Source organism: Megascapheus bottae, unplaced genomic scaffold, assembly GCF_031878675.1.
Source record: "Megascapheus bottae isolate mThoBot1 unplaced genomic scaffold, mThoBot2.hap1 HAP1_SCAFFOLD_467, whole genome shotgun sequence".
NCBI classification, from domain to species: Eukaryota; Metazoa; Chordata; class Mammalia; order Rodentia; family Geomyidae; genus Megascapheus; species Megascapheus bottae.
This window is the reverse complement of record NW_028327351.1, coordinates 1-12,513: the sequence shown is the minus strand read 5'-3', so window position 1 is coordinate 12,513 and position 12,513 is coordinate 1.

Genomic DNA, 12,513 nt, shown 5'->3' with positions numbered 1-12,513 from the left:
CAGGACCTGGCTCCCACCCATCCTGTCCTGTGTCCTTAGCCCCCATGCCAGAAAGGACTAAGGAATACTTCAAGAGCTAAAGCACTGGCTGGGAATATGGCTTAGTGGTAGAGTGCTTGCCTAGCCTATATGACACCCTGGATTTGATTCCTCAGTACCACATAAACAGAAAAGGCTGGAAGTGGTGCTGTGGCTCAAGTGGTAGAGTTCTAACCTTGAGCACAGAGAAGCTCAGGGACAGTGATCAGGCCCTGAGTTCAAGCCCCAGGCAAAAAAAAGAAAAATGAAAAGAGCTAAAGCATCTGTTGGGTAGATGGGAGTCAACCAGGGGTATGTGATAGACACAGTGTGAGCGGGATGCAAACTCCTGGTCCAGGAGTAGAATTAGGGTCAAATTCCTGTCTGAGTGCACCTTTGGCTGATCCCTTCTCTCCCTCCCCTCAACCAGGGAATCAGCATCTCTCAGGGAGCCAAGTGAAATGGGCTATAATGCGCTGTTATTCTTGATGGCGTGCATCATATGTGATAGATGTCCAACCTGATTCCTCTTGCCTGAAACTCTCTTCCCTTGGATCCATGTTCCTTGCTATCCCACTTCTATCCAGGGAAGCTATTGATCTAATGGGACACATGGGCTTTTCTGAGGACTGGCTGAAGGGGCCCTCTGGTTGTGTTGTCTATGGCTGTGACTAGGAGAGTCCACTGTGTCATGTGGCTGAGGTTGTTTCACACTATGCAGGGTGGGTATGGAATGAGCCTGGTTGAGCCAGCTGCTTCATTAGATTTCCTAAGCAGACAACAAAACATCCATGCCATGTTGAGAGAACACAGAGGTTCCTTCCCAAGAGTAGAATGACCTCAGGCCTTTGGGTCCCGGAAGTTCTAGGGTATGAGGGGTGATGGTTCCACGCTGATGGTCTAGATCTTCACCTTGACTCTGAGAAGAAAACAGAGCTCCCTGAGCAGCCGATATTCTCTCAAGACTCCTCTCCACACTCTTCCCCTAACCCACCCCTTCCCATCTCTCCAGTGCATGCCTTTCCTCCACAGACCTACAGTCCCTACAATAACCCAAGTGTTCAAGACGGTGGCGGGGAATGGTCATGGCCTACAATTGCTATAGCGATTTGTGGATTGAGGAGCAGTGTAGTCCTTCTCATATAGGAGGCAGACTATGTCTCATTTAGGGACTTGGATGTCATTGGCTTGTCAGAAAGGTAGACAGGTAGATCTCACCCGAGGATTCTGGGTATCCCTACTCATTGCAAAGGACTGTAGTGCCCATTGCTGGACAAAGGCCTTCAAACATCCCCTCACATGACATGAGGATAGAAAAGGCCCATGTGGAGACCCTGATCCTGTCTACAGCTCTTTTTTTTTTAAATTATTGTCAGGGTGATGTGTAGAGGGTTACAGGCACATAAGATAGTACATTACATTTCTTGAACATTGTTACCCCTTCCCATGTTTTTCTCCCGCTATCCCTTCCCCCTCCCAGGTTGTGAAGTTCATTTCTAACATATTGTCCTTTGAATATCTCTGTGAAACTGGTTCACCCTTCGTCCTTTGCCTCTATTACTCGCTTCTCCCCTTCCCTCCCCTGATTCAAATAAACAAATAAATGTATACACTGTCCACCAGGTACCAAAGTCAGATACAACAACAACAGGAGATAAACCCCAAAGGGAAAAACAAAAACAAAAAAAAACAGCAAGAAAGGAAGGAAGAAAGGAAGGAAGGAAGGAAGGAAGGAAGGAAGGAAGGAAGGAAGGAAGAAAGGAAGGAAGGAAGGAAGGAAGAAAGAAAAGAAAAGAAAAAGCTGGGTGCCAGTGGCTCGTGCCCGTAATCCTAGATACTCAGAAGGCTGAGATCTGAGGATCATGTTCAAAGCCAGCCTGGGTATAAAAGTCTGTGAGACTCTTATTTCCAATTAAAAAACTAAAAAATAAGTAACTTCACATAGTTCATTAAAAACAGCCACCACAAGGATAAATCTCTTGTTTCCCTATCCTGGAGTGCATTTCGCTTAGCCTCATGCTATATGGCTATATGCAGTACTGTGCTCCTCTGCCAGGAAAATCCTAGATGCAGATGACAAATTAGGGAAACCATGGAGCCTATGCTCCTTTGAATCTTGTTTACTGCACATTGTCAAGTCTTTCCATTTCCTTACAAATGGGGCAATGTCATCCTTTCTGATGGCAGCATAGAATTTTGTTGTGTATATACACCACATCTTCTGGTTTTCTAGTTAATTGGAGATATGTCTCATGGACTTTCATGCCGGGGCTGGTTTTGAACTGCAATCCTCAGCTCTCAGCCTCCAGAGAAGCTAGGATTACAGGTGTGAATCACCACACCTGTCTGGACCACCACATCTTCTTAATCCATTCATCTACTGAGGGGCATCTGGATTGGTTCCATATCTTAGCTATGATAAATAATGCTGCAATGAGCATGCTTGTGCTGGTAGGTTTAATATGACTTATTTCTGGACATTTGAGCAGATTCCCGGGAATGGGATTGGTGGGTCATATGGGAGCTCTAAGTTTTATCTTCTGAGGAACCTCCATACTGCTTTTCCAGAGTGATTGTACAAGTTTACACTCCCACCAACAGTGTAGTAGCCACATCCCTGCCAGCATCTGTTGTTATTAGAATTCTTGACAATGCTATTCTAGTTTTGAATTGCCTTTCTTTTATGGCAAGAAACATCAAGCATTTCTTTATGTGTCTATTGGCCATTCTTATTTCCTCTTCAGAGAAGTCTCTCTTTAAGTCTTTAGCCAACCTTTGAATGGAATGGTTGTTTCTTTGAAGATTTGTTTTGGAGAGATTCAATTTTTTGAGTTGTAGGTATATTTTAGATATGAGGCCCTTGTCTGTTGTACGGCTAGTGAAGATCTCCTACTCTGTGGGCTTTTTATTTAACATGCATGTCTTTTGCCATACACAAGCTATGCAGTTTAATGCAGTCCCATTTGTCCAGCCTTTGTTCCCTTTGATCTGTTGTGTTTCTGGGCTATATCAAGAAAGTTTCAGGCTTGGAGCATAGTCTAGTGGTAGAGTGCTTGCCTAGCATGCATAAAGCCCCGTGTTCCATTCCTTGGTATCACATACATGGAAAAAGCTAGAGGTGGTGCTGTGACCCAAGTGGCAGAGCTCTAGGCTTGAGCAAAAAGTGTCCAAGGACAGTGCCTAGGCCCTGAGTTCAAGCCCCAGGACTGGCAAAAAACAAAACAAAAAACACCTGGTCAGGTGCTGGTGGCTCACACCTGTAATCCTAGCTACTCAGGAGGCTTAGATCTAAGGATTACGATTCCAAGCCAGCCTGGGCATAAAAGTCCGTGAGGTTTTCATCTCCGATTAACTACCAGAAAACCAGAAGTAGCACTATGGCTCAAGTGGTAGAGCACTAGCCTTGAACTGAAGAGCTCAAGGACAGCACCCAAGCCCAGAGTTCAAGTCCCATGACCACCACCAACAACAAAGTTTCAACCTGTGCTTAGGGGTCCTAGTGTATCTCCTATTCCTTCCTGTAAAAATGTGAGGGTATCTGCTTTTACCTCAAGGTCTTTGATCTGCTCGGAGTTGATTCTAGTGCAGGGTAACAAGTAAGGATCCAACTTAAGTTTTCGACAGGTATTTAACCAGTTCTGCCAGCACCATTTGTTGAAGAGGCTGTCTTTTCTGTTTTATATCAGTTTGAGTAACTTAGGAGTGGAGTCTATAGGGTTCTTTCAATAAGAAACATAATAATATTACTTCATCTTTCCCTATTTGGATCCCCTTTATGTTTGCCTTATTGCTCTAGGAATTCTTTTTTTTGGGGGGAGGGAGGCTTGAACTCTGGGCCTGGGTGCTGCCCCTGAGCTCTTCAGCTCAAAGCTACTGCCCTACCCTTGAGCCACAGTGCCACTTCCCATTTTCTAGTGATTAATTGGAAATAAAGAGTTTCTCATTCTTTAGTGCCTGGGCTGGCTTTGAACCGAGATCCTCAGATCTCAGCTTCCTAGTAGCTAAAATTACAGGTGTGAGCCACTGCAGCTGGCTCTAGCTAGGAATTCTAATACTATATTGAGGAAAAGTGGAGAGAGCAGACATCCTTGTCTCCTTCCTGATTTTAGCGGGGATGGCTTTAACTTTTCACATTTAAGTATAATGCTAGCTGTATGTTTGTCATACACACCCTTTATTATACTGAGGAATGCTCCATGGATTCCTAGTTTCTCCAGAGTTTTTATCAATTGTTGGATTTTATCAAATGCTTTTACTGTATCAATTGAAATGACCATATGTTTCTTGTCCTTGCTCCTGATCATGTGATGAATTATATTGACTTCAGTACACTGAACCAACTTTGCATCCCTGTGATGAATCCTGTTTGATGGTGGTGCATTTTTGTTGTTTTGTTTTTTGCCAGTCCTGGGGCTTGAACTCAGGGCCTGGGCGCTGTCCTTAGACACTTTTTGTTCAAGGCTAGTGCTCTTCCACTTGAGCCACCATGCCACTTCTGTTTTTTCTGAGTATGTGGTACCAAGGAATCAAATCCATGCTAGGTGAGCACTCTACCACTAGGCTACCCTCATGGCCTTGTGTATGATTTTTCTTTTTTGGTCAGTTGTGGGGCTTGAACTCTGGGCCTGGGTGCTGCCCCTGAGCTCTTCAGCTCAAGGTTAGCACTCTACCATTTGAGCCACAGCACTACTTCCAGTTTTCTGGTAGTTAATTGGAGATAAGTGCCTCACAGACTTTTTTGCCCCAGCTGGCTTTGAACTACAAGCCTCAGATCTCAGCCTCCCAAGTAGCTAGGATTACAGGCATGAGCCATTGGTGCCCAGCTGGTGAATGATTTTTTTTGATGAGTTATTGAAGTCAATTGGCCAGGATATTGTTGAGAAGTTTTGCATCAATGTTCATCAAAGAAATGGGTCTATAGTTCTCTTTCTTTGATGAGTCCCTGTCTGATTGGGGATGAGAGTTATGTTGGCTTTATGAAATGAATTTGGTAGAAGAATTTGAGGAATGTTGGTGTGAGTTCTGCTTTGAAGGCTTTATAGAATTTGCTATGAATCTATCAGGTCCTGGGCTTTTTTTGGATAGAAGGTCTTTTCTTGCTATTTCTATTCCATTTTGTTAGGGACTATATCTTTTCAATTCTTGCTATAAACTACCTGGTTGTATGCCGGGGCCAACCGGCAGCAAACCAGGGTTCGCAGATTGGGGTTCCTGAAATAGGGGACAAGGACTAGGAAGAAAAAGAAGAGAGACAGACACACTAGGTCCGGGATGTCCGCAGTCCAGGCAAAGACTGACTAGACTGCCGCGTTTATTTTCCCCTCCCCCTTCTTCCCTCCTCCTCTCCCAGGGAACCTCCAGGTGTTACATTCATATGGTAATTCTCAGGTCATTTACATAGAATAGGGCCAGAAAGCAATAAGACAATATAGCCATCGTCTGATGCAAGTCAAGGTACAGTTTGATTCCACTCTGGCTCCCAACATGTCCCCCGTTTTTTATTTTAAAAGAAACACAAGTGCAATTTTTACTCTTTTCTATACCCCTAATTTATCCTGTCACATTTTCCAAAAATGACTTTGGTCCCTTGGTCCAACGGGGATTTGATGGGCGGAGATTCAACTTCCGTGACTTCTTCAAGCTGACTCAGGGGCGCCGTCTCCATGCTTGACCAGGGACCTTAAGAAGCCTAGCCTGTTTTATCAAGGGGTTGCAAGGATTAGACACCAGGAACAACAATCTACTCCAAACTAGAAATCATACTTGACATTCAACAACTGCACAAACCATCCCTGGCCACAACAGCGCAGCCTACCTAGCACCCATTTGCAAAGGCTTTTTCTTGATTGTCTGGGGAACTAAATTTCTGCAACCTTAACAATGCTTCAGTTGTCAGATCTAAACAGATTAATAGAGACACAAGCTTCAGATCCACAAACTTTTCCTGAATTTGTGGCTGGTGTCAAAAATAAAAAAATTCGCTCAATTAGGACTTTAAACTACCCACTATCACAGAAGATTGACAAGTTCCTGCCCAGTTATGAAAGGCATGGGCATTAGTAAGGCATGCTTACAAACTATTCTATGACCTCCCGGCTCTGATTAATTTGAATGGCCAAGCACAAGTGACTCTAAGATCTGACACCAACTCTGCCATCCAAGCAGAGGCTTTCCTGTCCCGGTAGTGTCTCTCCACACAGGGATAAACATCCCATTGGCATTTCACTTTGTTGGTTGCTGGATTTGAACTCAGGGTCTGGGCGCTGTCTCTCAGCTCTCCAGCTCAAGGCTAGCGCCCTGCCACTGTGAGTCCCAAGCTTGGTGCTTGAGTGCTTCCCCCCAGCTTTTCAGCTCAGAGCTAGCACTCTGCCACTTCGAGCTCCAAAGCAACTCTGTCCCAGCATCCTGCTGGCAGATTAGACACCACAGTCTCACAGGGACTTTGCTTTGCCCGGGCAGGCTCAAAACTGTGGCTTTCAGATCAATGAGTCTACAAAAGGCCACTTTACTCCAATTAGAAGCAACAAGGTGGTCAATACAGAAATAGTCTCTAAGCATGATCTTACCTGGAACTTGGTGAGGGCCAAACTTACATCTGAATGAGGATCTGCTGTCCTTCTCCATGGGCCTTCTGGAGATTGCTATAAAGTAACTTACAAGAGTAAGCTGAAATAGCAATTAAGCAATTACTTTGGTAGTCCTGATTTTCCTTTTTTCTCTTTCTTTAAACATTTAAGACAATTTCACTTTCAAATATTGTTTAGAAACCCATTTCCAATGTTCTTAAAACTTTTGCTGATACTGGCTTAAACAATCAACACCTTAGCCTTTATTTGCAATTGAAAAACCTTTAAGGGCACAAAGAACTCCTTCTGCCTTCAGGCCCCCTAGGGCTCAAGTCACTCCTCTTGCCTTTTAGAAAAGGGCTTTTTTTTTTTTTTTTTTTTTTTTTTTGCAGTTTAGATTACTGTCTTAAACTCCAACAACAATTTAAACTCAAATAACAGTTTTTCCCTAATGCAAGAACTATAGACATCAGTGCACCAAAAGTCTAGGTCTGGACTTAGTTTCCTCTCTTTTTTTTTTTTTTTTTTTTTTTTTAAATACACCCAATAGCATGGAGATAAACCTTTAAACATTCCTTTAAAATACTAATCACATTATCCACATTTTACCATCAGATTTGCAAGAAAAGACAGACAGGCAAAATTTCTGACGTTAATGAACAATTTCACATTTAAATCTCTAATACATGTTTCCAAACTTTAACTTAAAGTAATAAATCCCAAATTCCCTAACATCTCTGTGCTAAACAGGATACAATGTTTACAATGTAAACAGTTGTATGCCTTGCAATAAAATGCAGATTTCAGGATCTAGAAAAATATTTACCAGTTTTTCTTTAAGACAATGCAATAATCCTTTGAGACATAGGAAACATTCAAACCTACTAATTTTCTTGAAGTTTAGACTTAGATTTACCCAATTGCTTTTGTGTTTCAAATGAGCTCAACCATTGTTTTATACAGCATGCTGACAATTTAACCTTGAACATGTTCACTCACACCCATTCGTACACACATTCATACTCAAAGATCTTAAAGCGCGCAAAATTAATATCGGCCGTTCATTTTCCGGAAATTTTAGTACCATGAGGGTTTTTTTTTTGTTGTTGTTTTTTGTTGTTTTTGTTGTTGTTGTTTTTGCAAAGCTTATTCTTGGAGGTGACAACCAGGTTTTTTGTTGTTGTTGTTGTTGTTTTTGTTTTTAAAGAAAGCTTTCTAACAAGGCAACTTAGCTGAAATTTATTCTTCCAGAGTTTGTTTCTGATATCAGACATATTACTTTTTGCAGATGAAAGTTGGGTGGGAGTCTTAAACCTAGGAGAACTAAGACAAGTCTGTGTCCTGTCACCAAGTGTCTCTAGACTGTCACTTCAGCAGGTTGTAGGAAAAAGGAAACTGAACGAAGCCTGCAGCTGCTTTGTCTGGCCTCTGCTCACCTCAGCTGCAGCGGATTGGGAGGGGCCATACCAGGCCCAGAAATGTTCAAATAAATAACAAGGATGTGTGCTTGAGTACGCACAGAAAAACCATAAGGATCCATACTTAGAAATGGTACCAATTTTAAAGACAAAACTGGACAAGGAAAAATATGTAACACGAACAAGACAAACGGAGACTTTTTAAATAATCAGACATTGACATATAACAAGAAAATTGGACTCAATCAGATACACTTAACACAAAAAACATGAGCTCAAATGAATGTTTTCACCAAACAGTTATTTTTAGATTTAGACATGTCTTGCTGGTGGGACTCTCAGGTATGCCTTGTTATTGACAAGAAACTCAGAAGGGGAGGGGGGGGTCAAGGCGTCCCTTGACCACCCAGGCCTCTGTTTTAGGCCCACAGTGCACCTTTTCAAACAAACAAACAAAAATAAAATAAAATAAAATAAAACGCTGACATACAAGGGGGTCGGCCGACTTCTACTTACCTCTGGAGGCCTTTGCTTTTCACCTGGGCATCTTTTACAAAAAAGGTTATTAAGAAGAGGGCTGGTAAAGACAAAATAATGTCACATATTAAATTGTGTAGAGTCAATAAATATGTTAAAAGGTCCCTACATAATAGTAAAAGGAGGAGAAACACAGCTCATATGAATGTGTGGAACAAGTGGATCAGTAGCAGTCCCGATTGACATGCACAAATAACTCAGGTCCTTCCCACGTCGCAGGATGCACCACTGGAGGGTTGGGGGTGTAGGCCCAGTGAGTCACTGCTTGGATGGCCACTGTCACTCTCCACGATCCGAACGCAGCGTTCAGGCAGCCAGCGGGCGTCATTTTCTCCTTGTGAAAAAACACATACATGCCCTCGACCCCAGGTTAGAACAGGATCGGGTCCATGCCAAGCACCAGTTAGGGGATCCTTCCATTTTACTAAGGCAAAAGGACGCTGCGCTCTTTTTTCCCAGAATCGCTGAGCAGCAGATAAATTATTTGAATCCAAATTCAAAAAATTTAAAACAAATAAAGCATGATTAAGTATATTCACAGGGGTAGCGGGATATGACTCTCCTTTCTGTATTTTAGCAATTTGATGTTTTAATAATCCATTAGCTCTCTCCACGATGCCTTGACCTTGAGGATTGTAAGGAATGCCTGTAATATGAGTGATATTATAGGAATGGCAGAAGGATTGAAATGCTCGGCTTGCATAGCCAGGGCCATTATCTGTTTTTATTTGCGAGGGAATCCCCATCTCAGCAAAGCATCGAATGCAGTGAGAGATAAAATGTTTAGTGGCTTCCCCAGCAAGGGGGGTGGCCAAGATAAAATTAGAATAAGTATCTACAGTAACATGAACATATTTTAATCGGCCAAATGATGGAACATGCGTGACATCCATCTGCCAAATGTGATTAGAAAGCAGTCCTCGTGGATTTATGCCTAAATGGGGGGCTGGTGAAAAAGGGACACAGTTGGAGCAAGTCTTAACTATTTGCCGCGCGGCTTCTCTAGATAATTTAAACTGTCGGCGCAAGGCTCGACTGTTTTGATGATGGATGGCATGTGACTGCTTAGCAAGTTCAACCTGAGTTAAGTAAACTCTGGTGGCGGAGTCAGTAACTGCATTGCCCTCACTTAAAGGGCCAGGAAGATTAGTGTGAGCTCGAACAAAGCCAAAAAAACAGGGGTGGTTGCGAGAACAAAGCAAAGTTTGTATTTGGCGAAATTGGGTCTGAATATTGGAGTTAGTAGTTCCAATAAAGGGAACAGTTTCTATGACTTGAAGAGCACGAATTACATATTGACTGTCTGAGTATAAGTTAAAGGGCTCGTCTTGTAACAGGACGAGTGCTTGTAAAACAGCCTCTAATTCCACCTCTTGGGCGGAGGAAAAACCTGTAACCCAAGATTGAGTTTTCCCATTAATGGTCAGAGCAGCCGTTCCATTTGAGGATCCATCTGTAAATACCAAAGCGGCAGAAGATAAAGGCGAGGCCTGTACTATGGAAGGAAATAGAAACGTATGACACGCAGCAAATTGGAGAAGTTTGTTAGACGGGTAGTGATGCAAAATTTTTCCCGTATAATTGGCCCAAGCAATGGCCCAAGAATCGCAATGGGCGAATAGCCAATCTTGTTGTTGTAAATTATATGGGACACAGATAAAATGAGGTTCCTGACCTAAATATTTACGGGAATCCACTCGGCACATGTGTATCAGATTAGCTACCAATTCGTAGTAGGGGGTCAGCACTTTGCCGGGTGTTGATGGTAGATAAAGCCATAAAAGTGGGCCATCCTGCCACAATACAGCAGTTGGGGAGTGAGAAGTAGCTAAAATATAAACTCCCCATGGTTTAGAATAGTCACAATAGGTCACTTGTTGCTGGGAAATTGCCTTTTCTACAATTTGGATGGCCCTCCTGGCGTCAGGATTTAATTCACGCAAGGATGTAGGGTTGGTATCTCCTTTTAAGAGATCAAAAAGGGGTTTTAACTCTCCTGTGGAGAGCTTTAGATAAGGCCGAAGCCAATTTATATCTCCTAAGAATTGCTGAAAATCATGAAGAGTTCTTAAGTGGGAAGTTTTTAATTGTATTTTTTGGCTTTTAAAATAGTGTGGGCCTAATATATGGCCTAGATATGTAAAAGGGGGGTGTTCCTGAACCTTTTCAGCTGCTATTATAAGGCCAAAGAGGCTCAGATCTTGCTTTAGTTGTCCAAAGGCTTGTCGTACGACGATAGGGTCAGAACAAGCCAACAAGATGTCATCCATATAATGAACAATATAAACAGAAGAAAATTTTTCACGAGTGGAAGAAATGGCTCTAGCTACAAAACTTTGACATAAAGTTGGGCTATTTGCCATGCCCTGTGGGAGCACAAGCCAGTGATATCGCTTCATGGGTTCTTTAAAATTAACAGAGGGGACACTGAAGGCAAAGCGCTTACAGTCTTGAGGCGCCAGGGGTATAGTATAGAAACAATCCTTCAAATCTATAATAATCTTATAAGTATCCTTTGGGATTGCCATGGGTGAAGGCAAGCCAGGCTGTAGGGCCCCCATCAGTTCCATTGTGGCATTTATTTTTCTCAAATCCTGTAACAGCCTCCATTTACCTGACTTTTTCTTTATAACAAAAATTGGAGAATTCCATGGAGAGTTAGAAGGGGCCACATGCCCCAAGTCCAGCTGTTCCTGTACCAGCTGCTGTACTGCAATGATCTTTTCTAGTGAAAGAGGCCACTGTTCAACCCATACCGGTTGTTCAGAGAGCCAATTTATGGGATCAGCATGAGGGGGAGGGCAAACGACAGCTCCCGTCAAGGGATACCCCAATCCTTGTCTCGTAGGGTGAGACTGGGGTTGGAGTGGCTCTAGCTCCCCCTGTGCTGCTCGGCCTAGTCCCCTAAAGGGGAGGAGGCCTTGATCAAGTAACTGCTTAGTGACCGCAGCACTAGGACTAAACATATACACTCCCATTTTTTCCATGATATCACGACCCCATAAATTAATTGGCAGATGATCCAAGACAAATGGCTGAAAATGACCAGAGTGCCCTTCCTCATCTCTCCAAACAAGGATCGCACTGCTCTGCTGTGGGTCAGTTGCTTGCCCAACCCCCTGTAGGGAAGTCATAGAGGTTGTCAGGGGCCATTGGGCTGGCCAATGTTTTTTAGATATCACAGACACATCTGCTCCAGTGTCTAATATTCCTTTAAAGGGCTTTTCTTGTATAAATATAGTCATCTCAGGCCTCTCTTGTTTTATGCTTTGTACCCAATAGATATCAGAAGATCTAAATCCTCTCTGTCCACATGGGGAATTAGCAGTCTCCCCGGGAGGTAAAGGCACAAGTATTAATTGTGCTAATTTTTGACCGGCTGGGATCGATACCACGTGTTTCGGGGCAGAGGCCATAACTTTGATTTCTCCAGTAAAATCCTGGTCAATTTTGCCAGGTGTAATCTGTATCCCTTTAAGGGCTGAGCTACTTCGCCCTAACAGCAATCCAGCCACTCCCGGGGGAAGGGGGCCGAAGACCCCCGTGGGGAGAGCTTGTGTCCCCATCTCTGGGGTCAATACTGAGCAGGTGGAGGAACAGAGGTCCAATCCTGCACTTCCTGGGGTGGCACGGAGGAGGCCGGAGACTGATCTTGGGGGGTTGTTAGAAGATGCACTTGTGGCCGAGAAGAGGGAGGGACTGCCCCATGGTTTTGCGGGGCCAGGGGCTGGCCCCTCCTCCAGTTTCCCGAAAGCGGGCGGCCATTGCGATCTGTTCTTGACCTGCAATCTTTAGCCCAGTGCTTCCCTTTACCACAGCGTGGACATGTGCCAGGTGATTTTTCTCTCTTTTGCCTGGCCTGGCGTGGGCATTGCGTCATCCAATGTCCTATTTGTCCACAAGAGAAGCAACGCCCTGGGGGTCTAGCATCCCGAGAATGCCGCTGACCTCTATATTTTAGAGACTCACTAACA